This window comes from Rhinoraja longicauda, chromosome 25 (genome assembly GCF_053455715.1).
Source record: "Rhinoraja longicauda isolate Sanriku21f chromosome 25, sRhiLon1.1, whole genome shotgun sequence".
Classification (NCBI taxonomy): Eukaryota; Metazoa; Chordata; class Chondrichthyes; order Rajiformes; family Arhynchobatidae; genus Rhinoraja; species Rhinoraja longicauda.
Window position 1 is genome coordinate 31,631,241 of NC_135977.1, and position 24,579 is coordinate 31,655,819.

The following is a 24,579-nucleotide window of genomic DNA, read 5'->3' on the forward strand; positions in this document are numbered from 1 at the left end:
TTCAATTCTGTTCCAGATTGCAAACACCATTTTGGTAAAAATGACATTCAAATTCCCCCTGAATTCTTACCCTTTACTTTAAACCTATGCCGTTAGTTTTAGACACCTCTGCGATGCAGGGAAGTTTCTGACTAACTACCCAATCGATGTTCCTTTGTAATTATGTATGCCTCCATCAGGTTCCCTTTCTACTCCAGGGAGAACAAGCCCAGTCATCCTGTCTCTCCTATCTGAAACACACCACGCTGGGCAACACCTTAGTAAATCTCCTGTACACCCTTCTGTGCAATCCGATCCTTCCTACAGTGAGGTGACTAGAAACTACCACCCAATGCTCCATCCTTGGCCTGACCAATGGTTTATAAAGCTGTTCCATAACCAGATGCATCTTCTCATCCCCACTCCTTTCCACTTTCTGCAAAGACCACTCCTTCTGCCTCCCCAGGCCCTCACCCGAGCAACAGCAGAGATGTAACACCGTTCCCTACACCTTCACCTTTGCCTCCATCCAGGGTCCCCAGCAGATGTTCCAGGTGAGACGGAGGTTCGCATGCACTTCTTCATACCTGTTGTTCTACATTTGGTGCTCCCAATATGGCCTCCTTTACATCGGCAAGACTAAGTGAAAACTGAGTAACTATTTTGCTGAACACCTGCATTCTGTCCTGTTTGCTAACAATTTGAACTTCCCATTCCCATTACTGACCATTTTGGCCTTGGCCTTCACCAATGTCGGAGTGAGGCCACATGCGGACCGGAGGAACAACATCTGTTTTTTTACCGTGGGTAGTTTACAACCCAGTGGTGTGAACATTGATTTCTCCAGTTTTAATAATACCCCACTAATAATACCCCACTAATACCTCTCTCTCTCTCTCTTTCCCGTTCCCCTCTCTTTCCCGTTCCCCTCTCTTTCCCGTTCCCCTCTCTTTCCCGTTCCCCTCTCTTTCCCGTTCCCCTCTCTTTCCCGTTCCCCTCTCTTTCCCGTTCCCCTCTCTTTCCCGTTCCCCTCTCTTTCCCGTTCCCCTCTCTTTCCCGTTCTGCCACCCATTTCTCCCACTAACCGATCCATGTAATTCTGCTCCTTTGCACTTCTTCAAAAACTCCTCTCCAATCCCTGTCCCTCACTTCTCTTCATCCTCCCTCTTCCCCTTTTCCCCCCTCCCCACATTCCTTCCACCTATATCCTTCCATCTGGCTTCACATTGTTGCTCTGCCTCTCTTCCCAATTGATCAATATCATCCTTCAGTTTAAGACTAATCTCAATCAACAATACCATTGGCGCAACTGCCAAACTACAAATCGTACAATTTATATTCAAATTGTTTAACTTTATAACAGTAAAGATCCCACCACTGATCCCTGTGGTACACCAATGTTATCATATTCCCATCCCAAACCAACCCCCTCCATCGCCTTCTGCCTTCTCAAACCAAGCTAATTTTGAAGCTAGCGTAACATCACGGATGGGTTGGCTCGACGTTACCCCAGCTATTTGAAGCATGTTAGAAGCTAATAAATAGAGGCATAAGATGTATGTAGTTGTTAATATCTGAAATTCAAGCTTTAAGTTACTTTAAAAACCAAAATAGACTTCAGATTTAAAAAAATGTAAAAATTAAATGCTGCAACTACTCAGCAGCTCAGGCAGCATCTGTGATAATAGAAACAGTTAATGTTTTGGTCCATGAACTTTCATCTGAAGTGGAAAATGTTGCCTTTACTGATGACAGCAATTGCCTTCCTGATGCCTCCAGGAATATTTGATGAAGGCATGGGGAGAATAAAGAGCATGGCTGATGGAGTCAGGACCGAGAAAGATTGTGTCAAATCTTGCAAATTTTGAGGAGACAAAAGACTAGATGCAGGAATCTTTAGCAAAAGACAAAGTGCTGGAGTAACTCAGCTGAACAGGCAGCATCTGTGAAGGGAAATATAAAGACAACATATCGGTTTGGGATCCTTCAGACCAAAGAACGGACCTGATCTGAAACGTCCCATTTCACTCCACCATTGCTGCCTGACCCGCAAGGTTCCTCCAGATAGAGAATTGTGAGGATTTGTTGAAATTAATATAAAACTGCAGATTCTGGAAATCTGAAATGCAAAGAACAAAATGCTGTAAAAATTCTGCCAGTCTGGCTGCAGCTATGGGAAGATTTGAGTGTTTCATAATTGCAGCTGTCTTGCTTACAGGAGAGATAAACAGAAGATGAATGACGACAGAGTGAGGGGTGAATCATTTTTAAATTGGGGTAAAACTCTACACTCTAGAAATCTGAAATACAAGTGAGTGAGTGATGGAAATACCCAGCAGCCTGCCGGTGGTGCCAGTAGAGAGATAAAACTGAAGGGAACTTGGCTACGTTATAATCTTTCATCAGGAATGGTTAATTAGGATCGAAGCTTAAGATTGGTTAAATGAAATGATTGATTTATATATTCCTGTCATGTGCCCAGGTGGCATAAATGCTCTTCCTCAAGCTTGTATTTGGCATCATTGGAACAGAACAACAGGCAAAAGACTGAAGTCGGAGTATCTGCGTTTGATGTCGACAATGTACATTAGACCACATACCAGGTTGCACTAAATTGGAAATGTTGAACCGCATCTGGAATGGATGTTTGGATTCCCGAGTGATGAAAAGAGGTGTTGCATCTCTTGAATTTGTACAGAAATGTGTCATGAGAAGGAGGGTGTTGCTGGAGATGGAAGAACCTGGAGATTGTAGAGTGAGTGGGACCTTCAGAATGATGAATGGGGCAGGATACATGAATCTGGAAGATGATTTGTTGAAGGGTGAGAGCTGATGCAGTGGAAGGCTTGACCAATTAAACCTTATCCTTGCTCTCAGTGGGAGGAGAGGACCAAGAATAGGAGGATGGGAAATGGAGCAGACTCTGATATCTATATCTCTGATATAGGTTGAGGGGAAAACCAGAAAGCTTGGAAGTATAGACGGAGAATTATCATCAGAACAGATATGGTGCTGGAGAAACCGAGGTAATGGAGTACTTGGAGGACGCTAGGTGGAAGGAGGTGAATTGCAGATAGATGTGGAATTCTGTGGGCTTTGTTGCACATTGGTCGCTGACCTATCCCTGAGTTAAGTCCAGGAACGGTCAGAGGTGCATTTTGTGATGGTGAGAGCAGGAAGTTGGCACCAGAGATGAAACTCTTGCATTCTGCACAAGAGTAGGAAGCAGCATCAATGCAGTCATTGATGGAGTGGTAAAGGAAATGAGGACGCCATCTTGAACCAAAGATTGTTTTTGCATTAACTGCGCAGAGACAGATGTAATGGAATCGAGAATAATAGAAACATAGAAAATAGGTGCAGGAGGAGGCCATTTGGCCCTTCGAGCCAGCACCGCCATTCATTGTGATCATGGATGATCATCCACAATCAGTAACCTGTGCCTGCCTTCTCCCCATATCCCTTGATTCCACTAGCCCCTGGAGCTCGATCTAATTCTCTTTTACATTCATCCAGTGAATTGGCCTCCACTGCTTTCTGTGGCAGAGAATTCCACAAATTCACAACTCTCTGGGTGAAAAGGTTTCTTCTCACCTCAGTTTTAAATGGCCTCCCCTTTATTCTAAGACTGTGGCCCCTGGTTCTGGACTCCCCCAACATTGGAAACATTTTTCCTGCATCTAGCTTGTCCAGTTCTTTTATAATTTTATACGTCTCTATACGATCCCCTCGCATCCTTCTGAACTCCAGTGAATACAAGCCCAGTCTTTCCAATCTTTCCTCATATGACATTCCCTAATGGACCAGAGCATGGTCCCGTACCTGCAGCTTTGAATTAGAGAAAGTAAATTGAGTTGAAGTTGTTCAATTTCAGAATAAGAATAAATATTTTGTTCAACAAAGACTTAAAGGCTCTCACCATCCTGATGTGGATTAGATGTGTAGAGGGATTTGTGTGTCCGTGAAAATGAGCCCAATTGACATCAGGAAACTGAAACCTGTTTATAGTAGCACAGGGGATCAAAGGTATCAAGGCTGTAAGTGGGAAGAACTAAAAGAAGAGCAAAAGACAAAGATAGGAAGGAATACATTTTGTCAGACAGTTACTGTTCAGCAGATCTGTCAGAACAGTCCTGTTGTGGATCTGTGGGAGGACGTAGTCGTGGGCCACGCATTATTGAAGGATTTTTGTGATTCAAGTGGAGTGAGGATCATGAGAGAAAATTAAATTGGTGAATGTATATGAAATAATGGCATAATGTTCAGTGGAGGCCTGTGACAGGGTGACATTGAGCAGATGTTGAACTTGCTTTTAGTTTCATTTGAAATCTGTAATTGTCAATGGTACACAGCAATGTGAGAAATTGCACGTTAATCTAATAAAAAATGAAAACCTAAATTTAGTGCTGCAATTGTCGGTAATGATGATGAATATCCTTTGTTTTGCATTATTACTGCAAAATCTCAATCAACAATACCATTGTGACATCTACAAACCTACAAATCAAAGGGTGAAACATGGGTAAGGAAACCACCTTCTTATAACCACTTTCCATCCGTAGTTTAGTTTAGTTTATTGTCATGTGTCCCAAAGTACTGCAAAAAGCTTTTTGTTGCGTGCTATCCAGTCAGCAGAAAGACGTTACTTGATTACAATCGAGCCATTACAGTGTATGATAACGGAATAACGTTTAGTGCAAGGTAAAGCCAGCAAAGTCCGATCAAGGATAGTCCGAGGGTCACCAAAGAGGTAGATCGTAGTTCAGCACTGCTCTTTGGTTGTGGTAGGATGATTCAGTTGCCTGATAATAGCTGGAAAGAAACTGCACACATGTAGGTTTTCTTGTAGTTTTATTCCTTTTATTCATTTTGGTTAATCTGCAAATGAACCAAAGTACTGGTAAGATCCTCCCTCAGCTGATGAGTGAGTGCTCCTCTATGTGGGAAAACACTTGGGAGAAAGAAGTTAAGGCACAGAATGTACTCTGGATCGGTGTCTTCAATATCCATCAAATATCAAAACTGCTTGGTTAGCACAACCACCAGCCAGAACAGCTGACTCTTGAAAGACAAAACTAACAGCTTGGATCTGTACCAGTAATTTACATGCAGGCAGGTGAGACGCTGCCGTGTAGCTGGAACATGATGGACGGTGTGGGCAAGTTGGGCCGAAGGGCCTGTTTCCACATTGTATGACTCTATGCTGCCCGACCTGCTGAGTTACTTCATCGCTTTGTTTTGCTCGATTGATATATACTCCAAAGACGTACAGGTATGTAGGTTAATTGGCTGGGTAAATGTAAAAATTGTCCCTAGTGGGTGTAGGAAGGTGTTAATGTACGGGGATCGCTGGGCGGCACGGACTTGGAGGGCCGAAAGGGCCTGTTTCCGGCTGTATATATATGATATGATATGATATCTGCAGTTCCTTGTATCTTTAGTTTTCTATCTTTCACTTCGCTGCCCTCTTCCTTCCACCTCCACAAGTTTTTCTTTCCAAACTGATCACTCCACTCTTCTAATTCTGAGCAATTTTCGCTGACCTGAAACATTAAATGTTTATTTCCACAGATGCTACTTGACTGGCTGAGTTTTTCCAGCATTTGGTTTTTATTTTTCCTTGGAATTTTTCTAAATTCAATATTTTCTTTTCCCTCTTTACTTTTATATTGCCATTTGGCAAGACTGGCTGATCAGAGATGGTAAATGTGGTTATGTGCGTGGGAAATTGCATCTTACAAATGAGTTTTTTTAAAAAAAATAACCAGGAAGGTGGTTGGGGGCAGGTGGTAGACAGAGTCTATGTGGATTTCTGCAAGACCTTTGCTAATGTTCTGCATGGTAAGCTGTTCTGGTGGGTTAGATTACATAGGATCTAGTGAGAGCTAGCTAACTGGTACAGAACGTGCTTTGTGGTAGGAAACAGGATGGTGGTGGATGGCTGTTGTTTGAACTGGAGGCCCGTGACTAGTGGTTTGCCCCAGGGATGCTGGAGCCCATTGTAGTTTGTGGTTGGCATCAATGGTTTGCTCTTGCATTTGACCTCCCAAAGTGCAGCACCTCACACTTGCTCGGATTAAACTCCATCTGCCATTTCTCCTCCCATTTCTGTTACTGAGTTATTGATCTGTATACTGTCACCCAACCAAGGACAAGCCATCAAAGAAAATGCATTGAAGGTAGTCTTACATCTGAAAAGAAAAGGTCTAAATAATTGGTCGGGGGGGGGGGGGGGGGTCCCCGCCCCTCCCCTGACATCAGTCTGAAGAAGGGTCTTGATCTGAAACCTCACCCATTCCTTCTTTCCAGAGATGCTGCCTGACCCGCTGGGTTACTCCAGCATTTTGTGTCTCCCTTTGATTTTAACCAGCATCTGCAGTTTTTTTCTCTGCATGGTGAGGGACAGTTACTGGGCTACCTTTTTAGAACAAAATGAAGGGAATGAACATTCATTCAAATTGTCCTATTTTCAAAAAGAATAGTAAAATAATTTAAAACAAATTGTAAATCAATGCAAAGCATGCATGAGCTTTTGATTATCCTTCCACAATATTTTCAGAACTTCAAATACATGTTCATCATAAGCTTAGTAGTATTTGTTTTAAAAAATCATCTGATTGACAGATGTATTCATTCAGAGTTAGATTAAATGCCTTTATTCCTTTTTTTAATTGGATTTCATAAATTATGTTACGGTGTTCTTGGGAAGGCAGAAGCCAGATTAGGAAACCGCTGTGAAAATGAAGTTATACGCTTCATAAGCATGCTGTTCAAGGAACAAATAGGATTATTTAACAGCACACCATATGTTTGATATTCCAACAAGTGCAGTGAGCTCTGAAAGTACATGAAATGTCAGCTTTAAAACCCTAATAAGGTGCCAACTGTTCCTCCCACCACAATTTTAAAGGTTGCTTATGCCAATGTATATTCAACGTTTCTTTAGGAATACATATGGCCAATTCCCTAGGTTCGGTATTATTATTGATGGAAGTAAGTGATTAATTTAATTCGTAAGTGATTAATTTAATTCTTCAGCCTTCAGTGTTTGTAACAAGGGCAATTAGAGTGGCAAGCAATTGAAAAATGTGTCTAAGCGTGTATTCCTTGGATGGTTTCACATGTTTTTTTGGCAAATGGAAAGTAATAGGTTCCATTTTGAAAGTTTTAAATTATTCTTAAATCAAGAAGTATGTGCTTGATACTGAACAACAATAGTGCAGAATATCCATTTATCTGTGCAAAAATCTGCCTTAATTTTGTTTTTCAATCTATCATGTCTAGCACAAACTGGTCTGATCATTTTAAATTCAATTATTCATGATTAATGATTTGAATATTTTCTTGACATTCAATTATTATTGAGTTGTTCAAGACATGACTTATTTTTATAATGTAAACATTTTGAAAAAGAAAGCTGCAATTGATGTCAATCTACTTGTTAACCACTAATTTGATTTTTTTAATAAATTGGATGCCTCATTAGCCAGATAAATGATTGTGATCTTTCTTGCAACAAGGTATTGTCTCTTAAGGGTATGGATATTCTTGTGATTTCATTGCTATTATTTAACTATTTAGGTTATTTAGATTAGTCAAACACTTGGTAGCAACTTGCTTTAAATTACATTTGTAAAGTTGACATTATTCCATCTATTCTTCAGTTACTTGACTAAAACTCTCTGCTCCATTTAAACCGGTTATGATATTCTATACCTCTCTCCAATCTCTTCCCAGCCTTCCTTGCCTTAGGTGAAGAACTCAGATTTTTTTGGACAAATGTAGCTGTTGTCTATTGTTGCAGGAATCATTTGAGCAAATTTTTCTGCATCCTTTCTCAGACCTTCACATACCCGGAATGTAAATTGGATGCAAAGCTGCAGATTGGCCAAAAAAGCACTTAATGATGATTCAAAGTTACCACACTAGTTTGGAACATAGTCTCTATTTATGTTTTGGGCATTTTGTTAACATCTGTCTCAATGCAACTGCCAGTTGCAAAGATTTATGCACATATACACCTAGATTCTTCTGTCATAGAGTCACACAGCACAGTAACAGTCCCTTCTGCCCAACTCGTCCATGCTGACTATGATGGCACATCTAAACTGGTCCCATTTGGCCACATTTAGCCCATACCTTTTAAAAACTTTTGTATCCAATTACCTGTCCACATTCTTGCACATCCTTTTAGAATGTTGTCATTTAATCTATATTGTCATTATGCTTTGTGACATAATATATTACTTCACTCTTGTCTGCATTTAATTTCATTCATTTGGCTAGTGATTCTGTTGGCCCATGTCCTTTCACAGTACATATTTACCTTGCTCACTCTTTCAAGTTTGGTAGTTATAAATTTTGAAAATTTACTCTGAGCACCAAATCATTGATGTATATCAAAAAGGTAACCATCCTTGCATTTTTGTGGAACACCTCTGTGTGCTCTTTGATAAGGTTGTCATAATATCTATTCTTCCAGAGAAGATTGACAGGTTATGGCAAGCACTTCTGCAGTCTACACCCTAACTTCTGTCAGCCTTCTCGTGCATATCCTATCTGGAACTGGTGATCAAGCTGAAACATTTTTGATACCATCTACTTGTGAATTTTTTCCACGTCCATTTTCTCTGTCTTTGCATCTATCAAGGTGTTGCCAGCATTTTCTTATTTGAAGAACAACACAGAGTACTACTTACTATTCCAGTTTTACCTCTACTTCCATATACTTTACTATCTTATTTCATAAAAAATCCCTCTCCCTTTTTGGACCAGCCATTTACTATTCAAGTGCCTCGGGAAGACGGCATTTGAGTGCTCTATCATGCCTAAAAACCAGAAAGCTCCTGACTGATCAAAACCCCATTAATTTGAAGTAGTTTTAAGACCACCAGGCCCAAAGTGGTCAGAATGGGGGAACACACATCTAGCCCTCTCACCCTGAACACAGGATCCCCCCAGGGTTGTGTCCTTAGCCCCCTACTGTACTCCCTGTACACACATGACTGTGTGGCCAGGTTCAGCTCAAACTCCATCATCAAGTTTGCTGATGACACTGTGGTGGTGGGCCAGATCTCCGACAACGATGAGAAGGTCTACCGGAAGGAGGCGGCTGATCTGGCACTCTGGTGTCAGCCTCCTCTTGAATGTCACAAAAACTAAGGAGCTGATTGTGGACTTTAGAAGGGCTCAACATCCAAGCACGCACACGCCACTGGAGATAAATTGGTCTACTGTGGATAGGGTGAGCAGTTTTAAATACCTGGGAGTCCACATCAAAGAGGATCTGACATGGTCAACACACATTGCAGCACTGGTGGGTAAGGCAAGGCAGCGCCTTTACCACCTTAGACAGCTGAGGAAATTCAGAGTGTCTCTGAGGATCCTTCAATACTTCTACTCTGGGGCTGTAGAGAGCATCCTGTCCGGCAACATCACAGTCTGGTTTGGGAACAGCTCTGCCCAGGCCAGGAAGGCCCTGCAGAGAGTAGTGCGTTTGGCAGAACGCACCATGGGAACTACACTCGCCTATACATCAGAACCTATTCCCAGGAGGTGCAGATCGAGAGCAAGCACGATTATGGGGGACCATGCTACGGTCAGGCAAACGACTCCGCTGTCAAGCTGTGAAAACGGAGAGGATGAGACGGAGTTTCTTCCCACAGACTGTTAACTATTATAACTACAGGGACTAAATTTTCTTTTCTGTATTAATTTTAATTTATACTAGACCAAGTTCCTCGTAGGGTTTCCATTGTGACCTGGGAAAATCGGGTTTTGTCTTTAAAATAAATTGTCTTTTAAAAAAATAAAATGAATCTCAATGGGGGTGGGGGGGGGGGGTGGAAAGGGGGGAATGAGAGAAGGGGTGGGGGGCAAGGGGGACAGTGGGGGTCAATGAAGATGGGAGAGTGGGGGGTAGGGAGGGGGGGTATAAGGCGGATTGAGCAGGGGGTTGAGGGTGCTACACCAATACAGGAGAGGCTTTGGCAGTGCCTGCCAAAAAATAAAATGAATCTCAATTGGGGGGGGGGGGGGGGAGAGGGGGGGGGTGGCGGTGGAGAGAGAAGGGGTGGTGGCGGTGGAGAGAGAAGGGGTGGTGGAGAGAGGAGGGGTGGGTGAGGAGGGGGGAATGGGGTGGGGGAGACACTGACACCGTCCTGCCAGCGGCCATCTAATTTCTCCTTCACTGTGGTGCCGTGTGACCGAGGAGCCTTGGACCCAAAGCCTCTCCTGTATTGGTGTAGGACCCTGAACCCCCTACTCAATCCCCCTTATCCCCCCCCTTCCCTACCTCCCACTCTCCCATCTTCCCTGACCCCCACTGTCCCCCTTGCCCCCCACCACCACTCTTTCATCCCCCCACCACCACCCCTCCTCCCCCCCACCCCTGCTGCCCCTCCTCCCCACCCCCACTCTTCCCTCCTCCCCACCCCACCCTGCCCTCCTCCCCAGTCCCACTCTCCCTCCCACCCCCACTTGCACTCTTGTCCACCCCCCCCAATTCCCCACCACCCCCCTTTCCACCACTCTCTCCTCACCCCACTCCCCCATTCTCTCCTCCCCTAGCCCCACTCTCATTCTCCCCCACCCCCCCTTTCCCCCACTCTCCCCTCCCCCCCACTCTCCCCTCCCCCCCACCCCCCACTCTCCCCTCCCCCCCACCCCCCACATTCTCTCCTCCCCAGCCCCACTCTCACTCTCCCCCAGCCCCACTCTCACTCTCCCCCACCCCCCTCTTTCCTCCACCCCTCCTCACCCACCCCCGCATCCCCCACTCTCTCCATTGTGACCTGGGGAAATCGTGTTTTTTCTTTAAAATAAATTGCGTCTTTAAAAAAATTGCCTTTTTTTGCACAATCCACAGACAATGCCACTTTCATTTCACTGCACACCGTGTATGTGACAAATAAACTTGACTTGACTTGAGATGGTATTTTATATGAAGATTACTGTTGGAGTTCGGGAACCACCAATCAGCCTATTCAATTTCTGCAATTTCATGTCATGCTGCTCTAAATACAACCAGATCTGGGAATAGGTTAATTTCAATGAAAATAGTTAGCATTTGTTATCCTTATGTGTCCTCTACTTGACACAGATTGGTTTAATGTTAATATGAAAATAGGAGTTTTACTTTTAATGGGTGAACTTCTTAATCATTGAATTTTAAGATTGAAGTCTTGCCAGTAGCATGTTTGCTCTTAACTGTTTTCTTGTATCTGATCCATACGCAAGTACTTTAATGAAAACAATCATCCCATATGCCTTCACCACCTAACCCACGCGTACAATCACCTTCAGGGATCTTTGGACTTGTACAACAAGGCGCCTTTGCTTCTCAAAACTCTCCAAGACTCTACTATGCATGTACATGTATTTTCTTTATTCCTTTATTTCACTACCCTATTCTTGCTATTGAGGGCGTGCAGCGTAGGTTTACTAGGTTAATTCCCGGAATGGCGGGACTGTCGTATGTTGAAAGACTGGAGCGACTAGGCTTGTATACACTGGAATTTAGAAGCATGAGAGGGGATCTTATTGAAACATATAAGATTATTAAGGGGTTGGACGCGTTAGAGGCAGGAAACATGTTCCCAATGTTGGGGGTCCAGAACCAGGGGCCACAGTTTAAGAATAAGGGGTAGGCCATTTAGAACGGAGATGAGGAAAAACTTTTTCAGTCAGAGAGTTGTGAATCTGTGGAATTCTCTGCCACAGAAGGCAGTGGAGGCCAATTCTCTGAATGCATTCAAGAGAGAGCTCGATAGAGCTCTTAAGGATAGCGGAGTCGGGGTACGGGGAGAAGGCAGGGACGGGGTACTGATTGAGAATGATCAGCCATGATCACATTGAATGGCTCGAAGGGCCGAATGGCCTACTCCTGCACCTAGTGTCTATTGTCTTGCCCCCCCCCCCCCCCCCCCCCTCAAGTGATACTTCACAGCTAACAGGATAGAATTCAATCTGCCGTTAACCTGCCAAATTTAACAGCTGGTCAATATATTGAGGTAGCTTAAGACGACCCTTATCAATTTAGGTACCACTAATTTTTGTGTCATCTACAAATGTACTCATTTTTATGTGTGTATATGTATATATTTTTTTAAATCTCAAAAACAACCCTCCACCAATATCCCTGTTACCAAGCCAATTTTGGATTCCAATTTACCTTTAATTGCATGAACTCTCACCTTTTAGACCTGCCTTCCTCATGGGAACTTGGCAAACACCCTACTGAAGTCCATGTCAAAATTCTTATTGCTTCTTGAAAAAAAACATAGTGAAATTCTACACATAGCCCAAATTCTACACATCTTGCCTGTCGATAATTTCCCTACCACCAAATTGGAATAACATGCCCAGATGCCCATAATTACCTGTTTTTAATGCCCTTGAAGGTACCACAATTGTCGTCTTCCAGACATCTGGCACTACACCTGGTCAACACAGAATTAACAATCTCCATCAGGCCCCAGCAATCTCTCTCTTCACCTCCTCCCCCAACCCTGCATTACAGTCTGGAATACAAATCAGGCCCTGGGGATTTACCCACCTTTATTTTGCAAAGACACCTAACACCTACTGTATAACATGCTGGGAATTTCACCATCCCAACTGAATGCTTCAACTAAAATGCCATTTGCTCTCATGAATACACATGAAAATTGTTCATTTAAGACCTTACTCATGTCCTCCATTCCACATGTAGATTGACCTTTTTGTTCCCATTGGGTCACGCTCTTTTCCTGGTTACTCCCTTGTGAAAATTGTTGTAAAATGCCTTGATATTTTCTCTATTCTTATTTGTCAGTGGTATTTTGTGGCCCTATTTACCTTCCCAGATTTCTTTTTTGACAGCCCTGACACTCCTGAAGCCCCATTTTCAATGCTGCAAACCTACCTTACTCTTTTTGTTTATTAGACCCTCTGTGCCTTGACATCCAGGGTTCCCATGAGTCGCCCTCTTTATTCTTCAGGAGAAAATGTCAGTCCTGAACTCACTATTTCACTTTTAAAAAGCTCCCACTTCCTGAATATACACTGTACCTGTATTTGCATTTGTATTATATGAATAAAGAACAAAAAACCAACTTGGTAGGTTGCTGGTGCATCATGAATTTTGGCAAAGTTTAGGGATGGTGTTATAGGTTTGTAAATGGTGGGTAAGATGCAGAAATAAAGCCTTACCACTAAATAGATACGACTTTGTGTAAGGGTTTACATCAGAACTAGTCAATTAAGCCTTGTTTGATTTCTGCTGCATTCTATAATTCAATGAATGAAAAACATGAATGAACCTTAAGCCAAATTATCTTGAGCTACCATTTAAAATGTAGAAAGTTTAGCTAGAAGTCAAGAATTTTGAGATTTCTATGTACATTTTGATAGGTATGCTATGATTTGTGTTTCTTATTTCAAATTTGAGTTTATAAATACTGTGGTGAATCAGAAATTAAATTGGAGATTTGAGTAGTTTTAAGTATAGTGTTTTGGATGTTTTATCAAATTTAGATAATGCATAAAATCTAAACTGGGTTCGAAGAATACAATATCCTTTTGATCTAAGAAACTTATAGAAAATGCTGGTATATTCAGCTTTTAATTTGGTTCAGAAAACCTTTGGAAATTCCGTTGAAAACATCGCCGACCCTGAACTGTTTTTTACTTTGATGCTATTGGTCATAAGGACGCACTTGAAATCAAGTTGTCTTTCCAGCTTCCTGCTTGAATAATATTCAAGCAATGTCATGGGCAAGTAAAAAGACTGCCATATCAAAACGTCAAAACTTCCATTCCATTCATTGGAATATTTATGACAAAAACCATATTATTTAACTACATTAGTTTCTAACTATATAGATATGTATAGTTATACATTTATCATTGAATATTATAATATAAAGACTCCTTAGTATGTTTTGCCTGAACAACCCTATCCAATTATTCCAACCACTCTTTTGCAGAACAAGGGGCCACAGTTTAAGAATAAGGGGTAGGCCATTTAGAACGGAGATGAGGAAAAGCTTTTTCAGTCAGAGAGTTGTGAATCTGTGGAATTCTCTGTCTCAGAAGGCAGTGGAGGCCAATTCTCTGAATGCATTCAAGAGAGAGCTAGATAGAGCTCTTAAGGACAGTGGAGTCCTTAATGGGGAGAAGGCAGGAACGGGGTACTGATTGAGAATGATCAGCCATGATCACATTGAATGATCAGCCATGATCACATTGAATGATCAGCCATGATCACATTGCTGGCTCGAAGGGCCGAATGGCCTACTCCTGCAACTATTGTCTATTTCCCCCCATAGTTCTGTAAATATTGCCTTTATAAACGAGTTTATCAAATTTTCCAGAATATTTATTGTTGAATCTGTTTTCACAAGTTTGAATAATTACATTTCTAATCTTAACTCTGGTCTGTGTGGCTTTTAACTTAAATCTGTCTTTTCTGATCATAGACCTTTCAGCCAGTTGTAACAATTTCTAATTTACTTTATCAGAATATCAAATAATTTTGAATGCTTTTAAATTATGCATAACCTTTGCTCAACCATCTCCCTTGCAAAAAAAAATCTTCCGAAAGCTAAAATTCATCTCTGCTTTCATTCTGGTAAATCTGCTCAATGCCATCCACCTTTCAAGGGGTATAGTGCCCACCACTGGACACTACCTCACCTTGTGCCTAAGCAGTGACAGGTTTTGCATAACTTGTGCATTTATTGACTCTATTTTGGGGTCATGTGAAGTTTAACAGGTTTTTTTGTGCCATCGGGCTTCAGCAATGTTGACTACAAAATTGACGAGTATTAAAATTGTGCCATTTACTTTAAATTGGGGGGAATCCTCCTGAGGAGTTGTGCATGGGCCGATTTTAAAAACTCCCATCTGCACATTTCCAATTCTCAAGCTAGGACAAATGTCCACAGGCATTGAGGGAAGTATGATGGTCCTTTTAAAATGAATGGAAGAGGTTTACTGCCAGAAAAAAAGATGAATAGGCCACTTTTATTTAAATTTAGTTTAAATGTTTTGAGTTTTTTTTCTCATAAGAGCAGGAAGGTTATGGTATAACTTAAGAAGATATTGTTTAGGCCACTGCCACAGCAGGGCCACTGTGTACAGGTTTAGTTGTCGCACAATAGGACAAGGGTAATTGCACTGCCACTAGCGATGTTGCAGGCAAATAACCAGGACTGTCTGGGATTGAGCATTTCAGTTATGTGCTGAGACTGGATAGGCTGAGATTGTTTTTGTTGGAGCAGAGGGAACTTGATTGTGGGGCAAAGATGGGGATAGATAAGATACATTGCATTGGAAACTTTTCCCTGGAATGGATGTCTAAAACTAGAGGACATTGCTTTAAAGTAAGGGGCAAGAGATTCAGAAGGGTATCTGAGGAAGAACTTTTTCACCCAACAGTTGGTTAGAATCTGCGAAGTGGCTGCTTAAGTGAGTGATACTCTCAATGTTTAAACATTTTCTGAACAAACACTTGAATCACCAAGAATCAGAAACCATTGGACCAGATGCTGATTCAATGGTTTAGTATGGATGGATACTTGATGGTCAGCATGGTGCATTCAAGGATCAGTTTTTGTTTGCTGCCTGAGTCAATGGCATGACTTAAGGCTTTATTAGATATGGTATGATATTGATTTATTGTCACATGTACTGATGTACAGTGAAAACATTGTTTTGCATGCTGTCTACGTTAAAAAATAACCATGTGGGATTACAATCAAAATAATATGTAAGTACAGCAGGTAGAAGAGCAAAGAGGAAAGAAACAGTGCAGAATATAGTTTACAACTAGAGAAAGCATAGATTTAAAAAGAAAAGTGTAAGGTGTGCCATGAGGTAGATTGGAGGGGTAAAGCATACATTCCAAACTTGAGCAAGTAACCTAAATTCACAGTATGCAATAAAAGCTGCCTACGTTCAATTGCCATCTTTTGAATGGAAACTTAACCTGAGACTTCCAGCTGGATGTAGGATTCTGTAGTGTGCTTCAAAGACGATCAGAGTTCTTCAGCAGTTCCAGCCAGATTTTAACCTTGAACAGACATCCTCAAAACATTAACGAGTTATTTTTCTTGACTCTTGATGGGAATTTGTCATGTATCCAACTTTAGAACCACGAGTACATTTCAGGAGTGCTGCGTTGTTGGACATGTCTCAATATTGTCAAAGCCGTTGCACAAATTCATGTATCTCTTTATTCCTATTTAGCTCCATTCTTTGTCGCATGGCATTATAAAATGAGATGCTGCAATGCTTTATTAACCATTATGAGAAAATGTTGATTGTTTTGGTGTTGCATCAACTAGCAACACATAGTCACCCTTTAATGGTAAGAGACTTGACCACTTGGCTGTCATGGAGATGAACAAAATACAAGTAAATATATGGTTGGTTTTATGCTTTGCCTTTTGATGTGCTTTAGAAAATAATTAATGGGTAATGTTGGGATGCATTTTTCAAATATATCTACAATGACTAATTCTGACAAATTTTAAACTTGCCAAAAGTTGGTGACCTCATGACTTTTATCCAATTAAGTGAAGAGTGGTGCTGTATAAATTTTGCAAATCGATAGAAAGCACTGCAATTATACTGGAGTGTCCCACTATTTCTGAGTTCGCTGTGCTTGTACCAAAAACCAACCTATTTACCTGGCTAAGGGATATGAGAATTCTGTTAAGACATTTTCTTTGTTTAAACAGAGAAAATGTGATTCCTAAATTTTGGCGTTCAAATATTACAGGGATAAAAAAAACCTCTGGTGACATTATCACACTGGGTTGCAGTACGTGCGGAGGCACAGATTCATTGCACTGCCTGTTATCTAGGCCAGCTCTTTTAAAAAGCTATATATGCACAATGGGATAGAAGAAGACTCTTTAAATTACCATCTCCGCGATTGCCTACCTCCTGTCAATGATCTGGCCTCTACATACTAAAACTCGTTTGTTTGTTTGTTCCTGAACTACAGCCAAAACGGTACACGATAGCGCGACAATTTTAGGCCCACCTTACTCACCGTCATCCCTTTGGTGCTAATGGAAGTAGTTTCATTAAAATTGGTGTTATATTTTTTAAGTTATTCACATTTAAAGATTAAATCTATCTCCTAGGGACGGAGGGGGTGGAGGGGGGGGAGGAAGGGGGGTTAAGGGGAATGGAATGGGGGGGAAAGGGAGGGAGGGGGATGGAGTGGGGGACAGGGCGGGGGGGAGGGAGGGGGATGGAGTGGGGGGCGGGGCGGGGGGGAGTGGGGGAGGAGCGGGTGCTGCACCTATAGGCAGGAGAGGTTTGGGCCCAACGGGTCCACTTGGTCTATTAGAATATAAAATGTAAAAGAAGACAGGGCAATTTGATCTTTCCAGACTGCAGCACCATTCAACATGATAATGGCTAATCTTGCAATTCAGTACCTTTTACCCCCACCCCCCCATTTTTCTCCATCTAATTTTTGGCATTCTAGAAATAGGTCTACTTCCTTGAACATATTTAATAACTTGACCTCCACTGCCTTTTATGGTAGATAATTCTGTAGGTTAACTCCTGGGTAAACAATTTTTTTCCTTGCATCAATTCTAAATGAAGAACCATTCTACCAAGTAGAGCCTTGAATTAGGCTGCCACTCTCACACCTTGTGCTTTGCATGAATTCTCATCTTGATTTTCAGATTACCTTGTCATTAGCCAACTTCATTTCTAAACTTAGGGGTGAGTTATTTATTTTAGTTATTTGTAAGTAATGATTTGCATATCTCAACATACTTTGAATATTGGATTGAAAGCCTCAACAAAAATTATTAGATCTTACCACCAAGCAAGCCGCTGAGACCTGAGCTGAACGTTAAAATGGATGTCCAAAATTTGCACATGGTTCATAATAAAAGCTTATGGGAGAATTACTTTTGTTTCATTCTCAATTCTGTTCAAATATTTTTCTTGATACAAAACGATAAGAAGCTATCTGTCTTAAGTATCTTTTGTACTACACTTGCCCTGCATATCCCATTATTATCATTGTTCTAATTAATGACCAAATGCTTCAGTTGTTAGAAGGATATAAAAGGACATTGGAAACTCTTGCAGACTTTCGGTTGATGTATAATTTCAATGTGCAGTGTTGGGGAGTGAGGATACAATACAATACAATACAATATATCTGTGTCATTGGAATTTCTGGGCACCTTCACAAAAATCAGGTTTATGTTATATTTTAGTTTGGGCTACCAGCCATATTTCTATATTGCTTATGGATTCTTTCTCGAAGTATTAAATGAGTCTCTTATCTGCATTCACTCACCCAATCAGTGACTCATTTGTTCTATCTACTCTTTCACCTTTATGGTAAAGACTGTTTATCTCTCTATTCTCTCAGTTTTGTTGAAAGGTCAATGGCTTTCCATTGCTTCTGCCAATCCTCTTTCCAGCATTTTGTATTTACTCTTGTTATAATTGGGATGCAAGCTAGGACTGCATTTAAAAAAACAATGTTTTCTCTTCCACAGGTGTGCTGAAGCAGCTGAAAGAAGTGTAGAGAAACCAAGTTGAGAATCGGTATGTTGCGGATATTCCTGAGAAGAAAAATGTTTAGTGAATCATTCTGAAAGGCAAGTTCAACCGACTCAAAGACAATTCATCTACTTTACCACTTATTCAGAAAACGTTGTCATGGCAATTTTCCTCTCCCCACTAGATCATTTCTCAATGTTATTTTGTAGCTATTGCACCTGGTTATTGATCACTCAAGATAGAATAGACCTTTTGCATCATCAAAACATTTTGTCTGAAAATAATATTACATAGTTTTTTGAGATTTCCATCCCAAGGAGCAGTTTTAACTTCATCATAATCATAGAAACATAGAAAATAGGTGCAGGAGTAGGCAATTCGGCCCTTCGAGCCTGCACCGCCATTCAATATGATCATGGCTGATCATCCAACTCAGTATCCCGTACCTGCCTTCTCTCCATACCCCCTGATCCCTTTCGCCACAAGGGCCACATCTAACTCCCTCTTAAATATAGCCAATGAACTGGCCTCAACTACCTCCTGTGGCAGAGAATTCCACAGATTCACCACTCTCTGTGTGAAAAAAAACTTTCTCATCTCGGTCCTAAAAGACTTCCCCCTTATCCTTAAACTGTGACCCCTTGTTCTGGACTTCCCCAACATCGGGAACAATCTTCCAGCATCTAGCCTGTCCAACCCCTTAAGAATTTTGTAAGTTTCTATAAGATCCCCCCTCAATCTTCTAAATTCCAGCGAGTGCAAGCCGAGTCTGCTTTCCTGTTTTTGCCACCAAAGTGGATAACCTCACATTTATCCACATTATACTGCATCTGCCATGCATTTGCCCACTCACCTAACCTATCCAAGTCACGTTGCAGCCTCCTAGCATCCTCCTCACAGCTAACACTGCCCCCCAGCTTCGTGTCATCCGCAAACATGGAGATGTTGCATTCAATTCCCTCGTCCAAATCATTAATATATATTGTAAATAGCTGGGGTCCCAGCACTGAGCCTTGCGGTACCCCACTAGTCACTGCTTGCCATTCTGAAAAGGACCCGTTTATTCCTACTCTTTGCTTCCTGTCTGCCAGCCAGTTCTCTATCCACATCAATACTGATCCCCCAATACCGTGTGCTTTAAGTTTGCATACTAATCTCTTATGTGGACCTTGTCGAAAGCCTTCTGGAAGTCCAGATATAACACATCCACTGGTTCTCCCTTATCCACTCTACTAGTTACATCCTCGAAAAATTCGACATGATTTACCTTTCATAAATCCATTTGTCCAATGATTTCACCACTTTCCAAATGTGCTGCTATCCCATCTTTAATAACTGACTAGCATTTTCCCCACTACCGATGTTAGACTAACGGGGTCTGTAATTCCCCGTTTTCTCTCTCCCTCCCTTTTTGAAAAGTGGGGTTACATTAGCTACCCTCCAATCCTCAGGAACTACTCCAGAATCTAAAGAGTTTTAAAAAATTATCACTAATGCATCCACTATTTCTGGGGCTACCTCCTTAAGCACTCTGGGATGCACCCTATCTGGCCCTGGGGATTTATCGGCCTTTAATCCATTCAATTTACCTAATACCACTTCCCGACTAACCTGGATTTCACTCAGTTCCTCCATCTCATTTGACCCCCGGTCCCCTGCTATTTCCAGCAGATTATTTATGTCTTCCTTAGTGAAGACAGAACCAAAGTAGTTATTCAATTGGTCTGCCATGTCATTGTTCCCCATGATCAATTCACCTGTTTCTGACTGTAAGGGACCTACATTTGTTTTAACTAATCTTTTTCTCTTCAGATATCTATAAAAGCTTTTGCAGTCTGTTTTTATGTTCCCTGCCAGTTTTCTTTCATAATCTATTTTCCCTCTCCTAATTAAGCCCTTTGTCCTCCTCTGCTGGACTCTGAATTTCTCCCAGTCCTCTGGTAGGCTGCTTTTTCTTGCTAATTTGTACGCTTCATCTTTTGTTTTGATACTATCCCTAATCTCCCTTGTTAGCCACGGATGCACTACCTTCCCTGATTTATTCTTTTGCCAAACTGGGATGAACAATTGTTGTAGTTCATCCATGCGGTCTTTAAATTATCCACCGTCAACCCTTTAAGAATCAATTGCCAGTCTATCTTGGCCAATTCACGTCTCATGCCCTCAAAGTTACCTTTCTTTAAGTTCAGAACCGTTGTTTCTGAATTAACTAAGTCTCTCTCCATCCTAATGAAGAACTCAACCATATTATGGTCACTCTTGCCCAAGGGGCCACGCACATCAAGACTGCTAACTAACCCTTCCTCATTACTCAATACCCAGTCTAGAATAACCTGCTCTCTCGTTGGTTCCTCTACATGTTGGTTTAGAAAACTATCCCGCATACATTCCAAGAAATCCTCTTCCTCAGCACCTCTGCCAATTTGATTCACCCAATCTATATGTAGATTGAAGTCACCCATTATAACTGTTTTACCTTTGTTGCACGCATTTCTAATTTCCTGTTTGATGCCATCCCCAACTCTACTACTACTGTTAGGTGGCCTGTACACAACTCCCACTAGCGTTTTCTGCCCCTTAGTGTTTCGCAGCTCTACCCATATCGATTCCACATCCTCCAAGCTAATGTCCTTCCTTTCTATTGTGTTAATCTCCTCTCTAACCAGCAACGCTACCCCACCTCCTTTTCCTTTCTGTCTATCCCTCCTGAATATTGAATATCCCTGTTCAGGGATGTTCAGCTCCCAGCCTTGGTCACCCTGGAGCCATGTCTCCGTAATCCCAACTATATCATATTCATTAATAACTATCTGCACATTCAACTCATCCACCTTATTACAAATGCTCCTTGCATTGAGACACAAAGCCTTCAGGCTTGTTTTTACCCCTTATACAATTATGTTGAAAAGTGGCCCTTTTTGATTTTTGCCCTGGATTTGTCTGCCTGCCACTTTTACTTTTCACCTTGCTACTTATTGCTTCTACCCTCATTTTACACCCCTCTGTCTCTCTGCTCATGCTCCCATCCCCCTGCCACATTAGTTTAAATCCTCCCCGACAGCACTAATCAAAGTTCTGTGTACAAAATCCTCCTCATAACCTACAAAGCCCTCCATAACCTGGCCCCATCCTACCTGACCGACCTCCTCCACAGGCACACTCCCACCTGCACCCTCCGCTCTGCCGCTGCCAATCTCCTATCCCCCCACATCCGGACTAAACTCAGATCCTGGGGGGACAGGGCTTTCTCCATCGCTGCTCCCACCCTATGGAACTCACTACCCCAAACCGTTAGAGACTACCCCACACTCACCACATTCAAAACATCGCTGAAGTCTCACCTGTTCAGTACTGCCTTCAACCACTGAAGGTCACCTCACCTTCTGTCTCCTTTCTCTGTTCATTTATTTATTTACTTATTTATCTATTTATTCATTTCCCTATGTTCTCAAAATCTCTGTAAAGCGTCTTTGAGTATATGAAAAGCGCTATATAAATAAAATGTATTATTATTATTATTATTATATATTATGGCTTGGTAAACCGCCCTATGTATTCTTTGCTATTTATTTTCAAATGTGGTGTCCAGAGCTGTCAATTTTATCTCAGTTGAGGCATAACTAGTCATTTATAAAATTTTAACATGATCGTTTTACTTTAATGTATTCTGCCTTTTGTCAGAAGCCCAAATGTTTTTGTTAACTATCTTTTAACGTGCTTTGTCACCGTTATGAAGATATGTATATAGTCACCAACTGTACCAATATTTTCTATCAATTTTGTATTAATGTATTTTCATTGCCCTTCACTTGTTCAGTTTTGATGCATTGAAAGCCTTTATAGTTGTGACCTCAGCATTTGCTAGAGTACTGCAAGTTTTATCGCATAAAATTGGATAAAGCAAAATCGAGGCTCTGCGGAAGGTGCTGGGTCTATTTACTATAGGCTAGTGGGGTGCCACAAGGCTCAGTGCTGGGACTCCAGATATTTACAATATATATTAACGATTTAGACAAAGGAATTAAGTGTAACATCTCCAAGTTTGCGGATGACACAAAGCTGGGTGGCAGTGTGAGCTGCGAGGTGAATGCTATGAGGCTGCAGGGTGACTTGGATAGGTTGGGTGAGTGGGCAGATGTATGGATAAATGTGAGGTTATCCACTTTTGTGGCAAGAACAAGAAGGCAGATTATTATCTGAATGGTGTCAGATTAGGAAAAGGGGGAGGTGCAACACGATCTGGGTGTCCTTGTACATCAGTCACTGAAAATAAGCGTGCAGGTACAGCAGGCAGTGAAGAAAGCAAATGGCAGGTTGGCCTTCATAGCGAGAGGATTTGAGTATAGGAGCAAGGGGGTCCTACTGCAGTTGTACAGGGCCCTGGTGAGACCACACCTGGAGTATTGTGTGCAGTTTTGAGCTCCTAATTTGAGGAAGGACATTCTTGCTATTGAGGGAGTGCAGTGTAGGTTCACCAGGTTGAATCCCGGGATGGCGGAACTGCCATATGAAAGAATGGGTCGACTAGGCTTCACTGGAATTTGAAATGATGAGAGGGATCTTATAGAAACATATAAAATTCTTAAGGGATTGGACAGGCTAGATGCTGGAAAAATGTTCCCAATGTTGGGGGAGTCCAGAACCAGGGGTCACAGTTTAAGAATAAGGGGTAGGCCATTTAGGACTGAAATGAGACAAAAAAAATTCACCTAGAGAATTGTGAATCTGTTGAATTCTCTGCCACAGAAGGCCAATTCACTGGATGTTTTCAAGAGAGAGTTAGATTTCACTCTTAGGACTAATGGAATCGAGGGATATGGGAAAAAACAGGAACGGAATACTGATTTTGAATGATCAGCCATGATGATATTGAATGGCGGTGCTGGCTCAAAGGGCTGAATGGCCTACTCCTGAACCTATTTCGTATGTTTCCATGTTTAACATTGTTTTCATGGCTAATGGAATTAATGATAATAATAGTTGGTTTTTAGTTCCTGGTTTGTGGATGAAAGGCCTCTTTGTTTATCAATATGATGAATGTCAAGGACGTTTACATTTGAAGGTTTTGAAAAAGAAAAAAAATAGCTTATGTCATGATTGGAATTCTTCACAGATGGCATGTATTCCCAATGATCTGACTTTGAACCACTTATTAAGAATTACTGGTATGAGAATTATGGGATAAAAATGGACATGTGATAACCTTCATGAATCTCTGTAGAAACAAGGAACTGCAGATGCTGGTTAATACACAAAAGGCCACAAAGTGTTGCAATAACTCAGCAGTTCAGTGGCACCTCCAGAGAACATGGATAGGTGACGTTTCTGGTCGAGACCATTCTTCAGACGGATTGTAGTGGTGGGGGGAGGAAGGAAGAAGGGTTGAAGAGGGGAGAGGCAAGACAAAACATGGCAGGTAATAGGAGGTGCGGGGAGTGGGGGGATTTGATAGGCAAATGGTTGGAACAAAGGCCAGAGTTAAAAGCTGAAGGTGTGAGACAGGATTGAAGAGGCGAATTGCGAAGCTAGAGGAGGAAAATAGCGGGAAGGTGGGGAGAAATAGGTGGGAGTATAGGCGGGGCATGGGAGGAAGGGGGGGGTGGGGTTATGTGTTGGTTTGCTAGGGGGTTACCTAAAATTGAAGAATTCGGTGTTCATAATCGCAGGTGTGTAGAAAGTGTGCAGATGCTGGTTTGCAGTGAAGATGGACACAAAATGCTGGAGTAGCTCAGCAGGTCAAGTAGTATCTCTGGAGAAAAGGAGTAGGTAACATTTCGGGTTGGAACCCATCTTCAGACTGCCTGCCCCCTCCCCCTCCCCTTTCCCCTCCCCCTCCCCACTACTTTTCCTCCCCCCGCTACTTCCTCTCTCTGGCTTTGCAATTCGCAACTCTTCAACCCTGTCTCAGACTCTGCTTTTATCTCTGGCCTTTGTTCCAACCATCTGCCTGTCAAAAAAACCCTCGCCTGTGTCCACTTATTACCTGCCACGCCTTGTCCTGCCTCTCCCTTCTACCTTCCTTCCCCCCCTCCCACAATTAATCTGAAGAAGGGTCTCAACCTGAAACCTCAC

General features: G+C 41.9%; 1 protein-coding gene across 5 annotated transcripts in view; it reads left to right on the top strand.

The window, feature by feature from the left end:
• The window catches only part of taok3a (TAO kinase 3a), a 132,194-nt gene that overhangs the window by 27,049 nt on the left and 80,566 nt on the right, over positions 1 to 24,579 (top strand). For all 5 annotated transcript variants that reach the window (XR_013548908.1, XM_078421762.1, XM_078421764.1 and 2 more), the window contains exon 2: positions 18,504 to 18,605. The gene's annotated coding sequence lies outside the window, so the exon portion shown is untranslated. The remainder of the gene's footprint in view (positions 1 to 18,503; positions 18,606 to 24,579) is intronic.